This window comes from Grammomys surdaster, unplaced genomic scaffold (assembly GCF_004785775.1).
Source record: "Grammomys surdaster isolate TR1022 unplaced genomic scaffold, NIH_TR_1.0 312, whole genome shotgun sequence".
NCBI classification, from domain to species: Eukaryota; Metazoa; Chordata; class Mammalia; order Rodentia; family Muridae; genus Grammomys; species Grammomys surdaster.
The window spans coordinates 18,726-28,443 of NW_021604731.1; positions in this window are offsets into that span (position 1 = coordinate 18,726).

Below are 9,718 nucleotides of genomic sequence, written 5' to 3' on the forward strand. Positions count from 1 at the left end.
TGAGAACATAAAGCAAACAACAAAACAAAAACAAAACCAACAACAAATGAAGAACACAGTTGTCAGTGAATTAGGAGGTAAGTCTCACAAGAGCCCAAATCTGTCTGCTCTTTGATCTTGGACTTCCCAATCTTCTGACTAGTTAGCCATAAACTTCAGTTGCCTTCAAGCTGCCTTGTTTGTATTTTTTTTTCTTCTAGCTGCCTAAACAGTCCAAGATTTCTGGTCAACTAGTGATCCCACCTCACCTCTGTATTAGTTACATTTCTCAATGCTGTGACCAAGTATCTGACAAGAACCAACTTAAGAGAGGAATGATTAATGCTGCCTCATGGTTAGAGGGAATACAATCCATCATGTCTAGGAAACCACAACATTGGGCAGTTCTGTGGCAGTTGCAGACATCTCAGCAAGGCCAGGAAACAAAGAAATGGAGCTGGTACTCAGCTCCATTTCTCCTTTGTTCCATGTGCGGGGCGCGCGCGTAATGGTCTCGCCGGCAAAAAACATACACACACGCACACACACATACACACCAGAATCCTTCCGTAGAAACACGTTTATTTCCCTAAACCAAAATGGTGGTAGAAGACGAGAAGGCGTGGGAAAGCACTGCCTATATACCCCAGAGCGGGGTATTCACCCCCTGATTGGCTGTTCACTCGTAGCGCGCCAAACGCCGTGGGAAGGGCTTAACTTGGCGGGCTCTACCATGGCACATGCGCAGTATACTGGTTTACTAGGAAGAATTATGGCAACAGCGCCACCTAGCGATGGCGGACTTTGCTTGCACTTGCTGTGGCTCCCAACAGTTCCACCTTTACTCCATCCAAACACTCAGGCCATAGGATGGTGCCACCCACATTACAGTTAGGTCTTTACTCCTAAGTTAATTCACAGGCATACCCAGAGGTATGCTTCAAATATCTTGCGGGATACCCAAAACAATCAAGCCAGCAATGAAAAAGTAACCATTCATTTCAATAGCTCTCACTGTCTGGCTTTCTCGGTTTCCCAAGTTCCCCATTCCTAGTAGTGATAACTTGGTTGGCCCAGTTTTTATCTGTCTTATACCTCTGGATTTATTAATTAGCCTTGCCTCACTTGAGGCATGACAATCTATTGAAATACCATCTGCCACGGAGAAAGCTTCCCAAATGTTGCTGCCGCCTAGAAAATATTTCACCTTGTTGCCTCTCTGTCATCATCTTCTGTGGGAGCCAGTATTCTGACATCCTTGCGTCAGAAACTTCTTTCTCACTTGCTATTTTCTTGGGTAGGCATAGTCAGTTTCTATTTTATTCTTTTATTTGTATGAAGGGTTTTTTTTCCTGCATGTATATCTGGGCATCACTTGCATGTATAATGCCCACAGAGGCCGGAAGAGGGTGTTAAACCCCATGAAACTGGAGTTAGAGATGGCTATGAGCCACCATGTGAGTGCTAGAAATCAACCCCAGGTCCTCTGGAAGAGTAGTCCGTGCTCTTAAGTGCTGAGTCATCTCTCCAGCCCACCCACATTCAGTTTCTTAAATAGCATCATGAATCAGTCCTTTATGCCTGTCACATTATATTCAAATGTTATCTTCTCATATGGCCTTGACTAATAAAGTTACTTCAAATTTCAATACCAACTATACACACCTACACACACTTCTTTCTCCTCTTGTCTGCTATACTCTGCAGGAATTATAACTTTCAGTACTACTGTTAGGCAAGAGATTAGCTTTTCTAGGTACTGACCATCAGTACCCCCCCAAAAGAATACATAATTGACAATAGGGAGGGATGGTCACTCCAGCTGGCCTGTAAAGATAATTTGATGGTGTGAGTTACTGAAATAGCATTCAAAGACTATTTCGTGGTGGTTTTTCTACTTGAACCAGCTCAGGACCTCAAAACGCCTTTAATTACAGCACTTAGAGCTAGAGGCAGGTGTATCTCAATGAGGTTGAGGTCAGCCTAGTTTATGTAGTGAATTCTAGACTATCTAGACCTAAATAGTGAGACTCTGTCTATTAAAAAGAAAAGAAAGAAAAACAATAGGTGTAGTGTTCTCTAGCTGAGTCAGCTAAAAGCAATTTGGAGACTTCCTAACTAGGGGTATGTGTAGAGAGCTGTTACCCTGTTACATCCTGGAGGTGACACAACAGAAGTAATATTAGGAAGAAAAGCCACTTCTGCGAGTATAGAAGCACCACCACTTCGATATGCCCTATGTATTTTATGTATTTTCAAAAGGGATTCTGGGACCTTTGTATCTCATAATTCTCTCTCTGTGTGTCTGTCTGTCTCTTTCTCTGTCATTGCCTGTCTCTATCTGTCCCAGTTTCTCTGTCTCTCTCTCCTGCCTCTTCTTCCTCTCAGTGTGTGTATATGTGAGTGTGTGTGTGTGTGTGTGTGTGTGTGTGTGTGACACATTTCACAGCATTCGTGTAAAGGTCAGAGAACAATTTTGCAGACTTAGCTCTTTCCTTTCAGAGTCGGTTCTGGGCCTTTTGTCAGGCTGGAATAGCGAGTGCTTTTCCCCAATGAGCCATCCCACCAACTCAGCCCTCTGTTTTTCTAAAGAGTATTCTTCCTTGCTTATTCTAACTAAATGCCTGTGTTTGGTTACTACTACTATGTCCTGTCGAATTCTCTATAAAGAGCACTGGAACTGTGTAGGAGAAGCTAAGGTGGGAGGAGTAAGGAGAGAAAGAAGAAAAGGAAGAGGAGGAGCTGGGGAGAGCAGAGATGTAGGAAGATGAAGAGCTACGAAGGTATGAAGAGCAATCCTGGGTAACAACTTATATTTAGGTTAGCTAATTGGGAAGCACCTCTAATTGTATGGGCATATTGTTATTGAACATTACCAAATATATAAAGCCTTCGATTAATATTTAAGCTTTAGAGTCTCATTTTCTACCAGGCCTGCATGGATGGTGGGATGGTCTGGGCACAGCCAGTGGAGACAGTGTGGAAGATTGGCAGAGCCATCTCCCACACTGGTGTCTCGTGGGTGACCTGGGTGACGGGGGTGATGTCTCTGATCGCCTGAGCGGATGGCCCGAGCTGAGCAGCAGCAGTAAGCCACCACTGTTAGTAATCTGTTAAACTCCATCTGCAACAGCCAGGTATGCTCCTCCCCAGAGTTACCTGGCAACAGGCAGGTAGCCCTGCCCACTATAAAAGGGGCTGCTTGGCCCTTCCTCTCTCTCTTGGCTTCTCGACCCAGCACCTGCAGGTTGTCCTCTCCCCTCCCCCTTTCCCTTCCCCCTCTCTCCACTTGGTCATGGCCGGCCTCTACCCTCTCTACTCTTCTCTCTCCTGCTCTCCCACCCTCTTAATAAACCTCCCCTCGTGGAACCATCTTGGCCTGCTGTGATCTGTCCCAAGCTGCGCGTGACCTTTCAACCACCAATCGTGGCCACAGGCCTAGGCTAGTCAGGAACATGGTGGCTGATTAAAAAAAGCCAGATTGAATGCCGCCGTTTTAAATATCACCCACTACAGAACTGAGGCTGTGGACAGAAAAAACTGGAGCTCACACATAACCACTTAGCTCCTGCTATTTGTCAGATACCAGAAACAAACTTGGCAAGAAAAGGACAACCATTTTGCTTGGGTCATATTTTTGAGGTCTGGGGGAGCAGATGTCTTACTGTGGCCTGTCTGAGCTTGTCTCTTCTGGATTTGCTCATATATTGGGGACCAGCTGGCTGGTAGAACAAATCCTGACCAGGTTATCTAAACCAGTTTTACTCACATGTCTAGTGTCTGGTAGGCTGTCAGCTGGGATGTCTCTGTATCTTCTGAGTAACTTCCTCATCTTCCAGCTTCCTGGGATCTGGGCACATGGTGCTCTCAGAGTTTAAAGAGCAGTAAAGCACCAAGCCTTCATCAGGTAGTACTTTGAAATGTCTAATATCTTATTGATCATACTGAGACACATGGCCAGCCTAGAGTTAGGAGGTTGAAAAATGGACTAGGAGAATTGGCACTAAAAAAACAGTTATGATGGAACGTGAACGCGGGGATTGAAAGGAATCATGTCCATATTTCCAATGCACTACTACTTTATCATAGTGTGTACTTTAATTTTTATTATAAAAGTAACTCCATTCATTCCCAAAAGAATGAACTCCATTCTTTTGTACAAGAATGACTTGCAATGGTTAATAATAAAAATAATACCGTTTGCTTCAAGAATAATCTTGAGTGAGCAAGAACATGTGTAGAATGCCGAGGTTTTATTGTGTGGGTTTGTTTAAATGCAAGGCATTTTCTTTAAATCAGCCCAGAAGCTGCCACATCTCTGTGACACCACTTCTGTGTGGTCTTCATTCTACCCATTTTCCTTAACTATGCTAGCGATTACATGAGAAGAAGCACCATCCCATATGAACATGGAAATGAGTGCAAATCAACCTAACAGCTGCCCTAGAGGAAGCATTATCATGCAGTGAATATTTGCTCTAACTGATATTATATATGCAAATAGGACTTTAATTTTGATATTCTGTCTCACGGACACATCTTCAATTCAGTGCAGTTCTCGTTATAACATATCATTATAGGTGAATCAGTCTTTTTTTTTTTTGCAATGTGTTTAACACTGATGGACAATAAGGCCTTAATTTTCACATCAGGTGATCTGTCTTCCCATGCATTTTATTCTTTCTCTTTCTTCAACTGTCCTCTGCCCACCTTCTTTTCTCTATGCCACTACAGAATTTTTGTTAAGATAATGATAATTATAAGCATTTAACACTGTCAGTATTTTTGCCAGCTCTCATTGAGAAAGGAAGGGAGGGTTGGAGAGATGGCTCAGCAGTTAAGAGCACTAACCTCTCTTCCAGAGGTCCTGAGTTCAATTCCCAGCAACTACATGGTGGCTCACAACTATCTGTAAAGGGATCTGGCACCCTCTTCTGGTGTGTCTGAAGACAGCGACTGTGTACTCAAATACATTAAATAAATAAATGTTTTTAAAAGAGAAAGGGAGTCAAAGAGAGGAAGAAGGGGAGGGGAAGTAGAAAGGAAGAGGAGAAGGAGGAAAAATAGGAGGGGAGAAGAAAGAGAGGGAGCTAGAAAGAAGAAAGGTAAATTAGGAGTGATTGACTAGCTACTGTATAGCAAATATTAAACTCATAGACTAGTCCCATGGAGTATATGTTATTATCCTCACCTAACAGCAAAGAAAAAAGAAAATACTTCACTAAGGATCAAGAGGTTATTAGGTGTTATTTCATATTGACTCCAGGTCTGAGGGAATAGAAATGTTCTCAAGTCTCAGCAAATATGGACTAGGGCCAGTACTTTTGAGACTATTATTTACAACTTCTGGAAAGTAAGTAGCATTATTGTTGCTTGGCCATTTTTTTCTAGTGACATTGACAAGATTTGGAGCACTATATTTGTTTTTTCCAGGGTAACAAAAGCACAAGAACATATAGAGAAATGTAAACCCAGAGAAACTAGCGTTTAAGAACTGCCTTACAGAATTGTAAATGCTGAGAACTCTCCAGATCTGTTGCCTCTAGACTGTACGTGTATATTTTGACGTATTTAATCAAAGGACTACTGAAGAACAAGAAAGAAGAATATTCTATTGTTATGTAAAAACATATAGCTGGTGCCCTATGACATCTTTGCTCTGTAGAGCCTAAGACAATTAGAGGGCTGGGTGAGAACAGGCCAGAAGATGTAGTTTCATTTATAAGAAGTTCAAGATGTAAAATTCATCAATTTTCAAGTTCATCCTGCCAGAATAAGATAAAGGAACATCACTGAGGGGAAGAGCAAGAAAGAGCTGTCTGAAGTAAGAGGAATTCTCTGTGCCATGACCTGGCTTGGGATAGTGAGGACATCAAATTCTATCAAGGTATACGCTTAAGTTTAATGTATCCAATTACATGTATGCTATACTACAAAAAGTTTTCAATTTTTTATTGAAGGAAAATGCTTCACCCTCACTTGCTACAAGTTTAAATAAATAAAATCTTCAATACACAGTGGAATCCAATTTGCTTGAGTAATTGCTCTCTCTTGTGTGTCTGGATCCTTACATTCATGAAATAAGTTTACATCCATTTATTGCTGTGTACTTAGCCAAAAGGTCTTTACTACTCTGCTGAAATGTTTGCTCCATCCATGGCATGTCTGTGATTTATAGAGTAGATTAGTAGCTGACCTCCCATCGTTTCTGCAGTGATAACCAGGTTAACAGACATTCCTCGCCCCAACAGAGCTTTGCTTTACCCTAGTTTCTGACTCAAACAGAATTAAGGAGTTCAAACATGATTATTGAGTTAAACTGGAGTATCCAATTCTTTATAAATTTCATGTAGAGCTTATTTATTTAAAGAAATGAAGAATGTGGGGCAGGTTTAACATGTATGTGTACCTTTCCATAAGCATTCTCTGCCCCCTGTGTCACTTTTCCCTGCATCTATTCAAGGACCAGAAAATGGAATGTGGCACCAGCAGACACATGGAAAGCATTGCCAAGAGTCTCAGGAAAGATTAAAGAGAATCACGGCAATATTCTCTACAGGTAAACCTCAGACATTTGTCCTAAGTCACATTCACTCATAAAATAATATGTTAGAATATATACACATGGTCATATCATATCACATCATATCTGTGTGCATATCAGCCTCACTGAGATATACTCAGATTGTGCAATATGGCCATTTAAAGTACACATTTCAGTGATACTTAGAAATGTTCGTAGAGTTATGCAATCATTACTACAATTGATTTTGGAACATTTTGATCACTGAAGCTTCTCCCAAAAGAAACCAGAGAACCATCTGCAATCACTTCTCATTATTTCCCAACTCTCCAGCTGAGTCAAGTCCTAATCTATTTTTTGCTCTTACAGAATTTTTTTTTCTCCTGGACATTCATATAGATGGGATAGTACAATGTGTGGCCTTTGTGACTAGCTTTTCTTATTTAGTGTATTATCAGGGTTACTATATGTCATCCATAATTTTTATACATTTATTTCACTGAGCAACATTCCACTGTGTCCACACAGCACATTTATTCGTCCTCTGATACAATTTGATTGTTTTCACTTTTTAGGTATTTTAAATAATGTTTCTAGGACCATTCATGCAGCAGCTTTTGTGTGAATGTGTTTTCATTTCCTTAGGCATACCTCTAAGAGCAGAACTGCAGGATTATATGAGTATCTGTGTTTAGACAGTGAAGATTCCAGTTTCCCCACGTGCTTACCAACAGGTACTAGAATCCGTTTGTTTCTATTAATAATGTGGCCATATATTGACTTGAAGTTGTGTATTATTATAATTTTTCGAATCAGGGTCTTACTATGGAGCCATGGCTGGCCTGGAACTTGTAACATTGACCAGGCAGGTTTCAGACTTACAGACATCTATCTGCCTGTCTCTACCTCATGAGTGCTGAATCAAAGGTGCATGTGCTACTATGCCCAGTTATCATTATAATTTTTATTTGCAGTTGATGTTGAACAGCTTTTCAATTTTAATGTATTTACTGACTACTGATACAGCTCCTGAAGCAAAAGGCCTTAGATTCTATGCTCATGCCTTTTTCTTTTGGTTTGCTTTTGAGTTTGAGGGTTTTTTTATTGCTTTCATGAAGCCCAGGCTAACCTTGAACTTACTTTGCCTTCAGAGATGGCCTTGAACTCCTGACCCTTCTCTTCCTGCTTCTGTGGCACTAGAATCCCAGGCATGAGCCACCCTGCCCAGCTATGCTCATTTGTTGCAAGTTATATTTTATTTTAATGCTTTTGAGCTGGTATACATTAGTCATGTAAAATAATGGGTTTCATTATGACATGTTTGTGCATCAATATAATTTGATCATATTCATCCCATTACCCTGTCTGTTCCTGTTGCAGGCTCACTGATTCCCCTCCTCTCCTTAACTAGCACTGCTACTAATTTCTTGTACTCTGTGTGTGTGTGTGTGTGTGTGTGTGTGTGTGTGTGTGTGTGTGTGTTTGTGTGTGTTTGAGAGAGAGAGAGAGAGAGAGAGAGAGAGAGAGAGAGAGAGAGAGGGAGAGGGAGAGGGAGAGGGAGAGGGAGAGGGAGAGAGGGAGAGGGGGAGGGAGAGACTTTAATAATTGTTGCTTACTTTAGTGTAGTGAGGGGATTTTATTGGAACAAGGCTATACCATTAGAAAAGCTGTTTCCCTCTCCCCCAGCCACCATTAACTGCCAATAGCGCCCCTCCCCCTAGCAACTGTTAGCTGTCTATAAATCTTCAGGGAGCGGTGTGCTCATTTTTTAGTTCTGGCGTGTTTACACGAGTCTTCAACAAAGCAAAATACAAATGTAAAATGTACAGAAGATAAAAGGGCCATTTAAAACTTCTTTGGTGTCACAGCAAATATACAAGTAAACATAGGGCTGTCAGGCCTTAGCATAACATGAACAAAAATCAAGAGTGCAACCTCAGGGATGTTTACATGTTATTTGCATTTGTTTATTAATTTGTATGTGTTTTGCTGGCTTGTATGTTTGTGTACCACTATCATGCCTGGTGAGTTGGAGGCCAGAAAAGGGCTTAGGATCCCCTGCAACTGGAGCTTTAGAAGTTGTGAGCTTCTAAAGTTGTGTAGATGCTGAGAATTGAACTCAGGTCTTCTAGAAGAGGAGCCAGTGCTCTTATCTGATAAGCCATCTCCCCACCCCCAGACCACATTTATTCATTATCTTTTTGAAAAACAAGTTAACTCCAGGCCTACAAGACTGCACATTTAACTCCAGGCCTACAGGACTGCACATTTTCCTTCAGTATTTGGAGCACTCCATTTAATTAATTTTCCTTCAGCTAAAAGCTAAGGAACTGTTAAATTGAAAAAAAAAAAAGCTTTCATTTTGTCAGGACTAAGATTAAAGTAAGCAAGAGAAGGTAAAGTAATTCTTTCCCAGTGGGTGGGCTCTTAGAAAAACTGTACTTGGCTTTTCAATTTTTTTTTTTTTTTTTTACTGAGAATTCATCATATGGGGGCTGGAGAGAAGGCTCAGTGGTTGAGAGCTCTGGCTGCTCTTCCAGAGGACCCAGGCTCAATCCCAGAATTCACTTGGTGGCTGGCTCACAATCACCTGGAATTTCAATCTCAAGTAATCCTACACTATCTTCTGGCTTTTGAGGGTACCAGGCATGCACTTGATGTACAGACATGTGAACAAAACATCTATACATATAAAAATAAGTAAATGTTTTTGTAATGACTATATAATTATCCCTGAATAGAAACTCATCTCCCATAGAGGACTTATATGGCTTCATATGACCTCATTACAGAAATATTAAAACCTTTCTTTATAGCAAATCAAAGCCTTCTGGCACATACCTTTAATTCCATCAGTCAGGAGGCAAAGGCCAGGTAGATCTCTGTGAGTTCAAGGTCAGCCTGGTCTACAGAGTTAATTCATTTAGAAATGCACAATGAAACGTTGTCAACAAGAACAATAATAACAACGAACAACCCCCCACTAACAACAAAACAAATGCTTGTAATATACAAAAAATCTCAAGGTTTTTGCATCTGTATCAGTAGTCAACTTTCCTTTCTTTTCTCTATTAATATGCACCTCCAAAAGGAACCTTAAAGTTGCTTACAATGGATTGTTTCATAGCCTTTCATCAGTTTCCAAACGTGAATAAGCCTCAGCTGTACCAAGACTTCCACAGAGAAGTATAATTCAGCAAAACACATGGGAGTCTC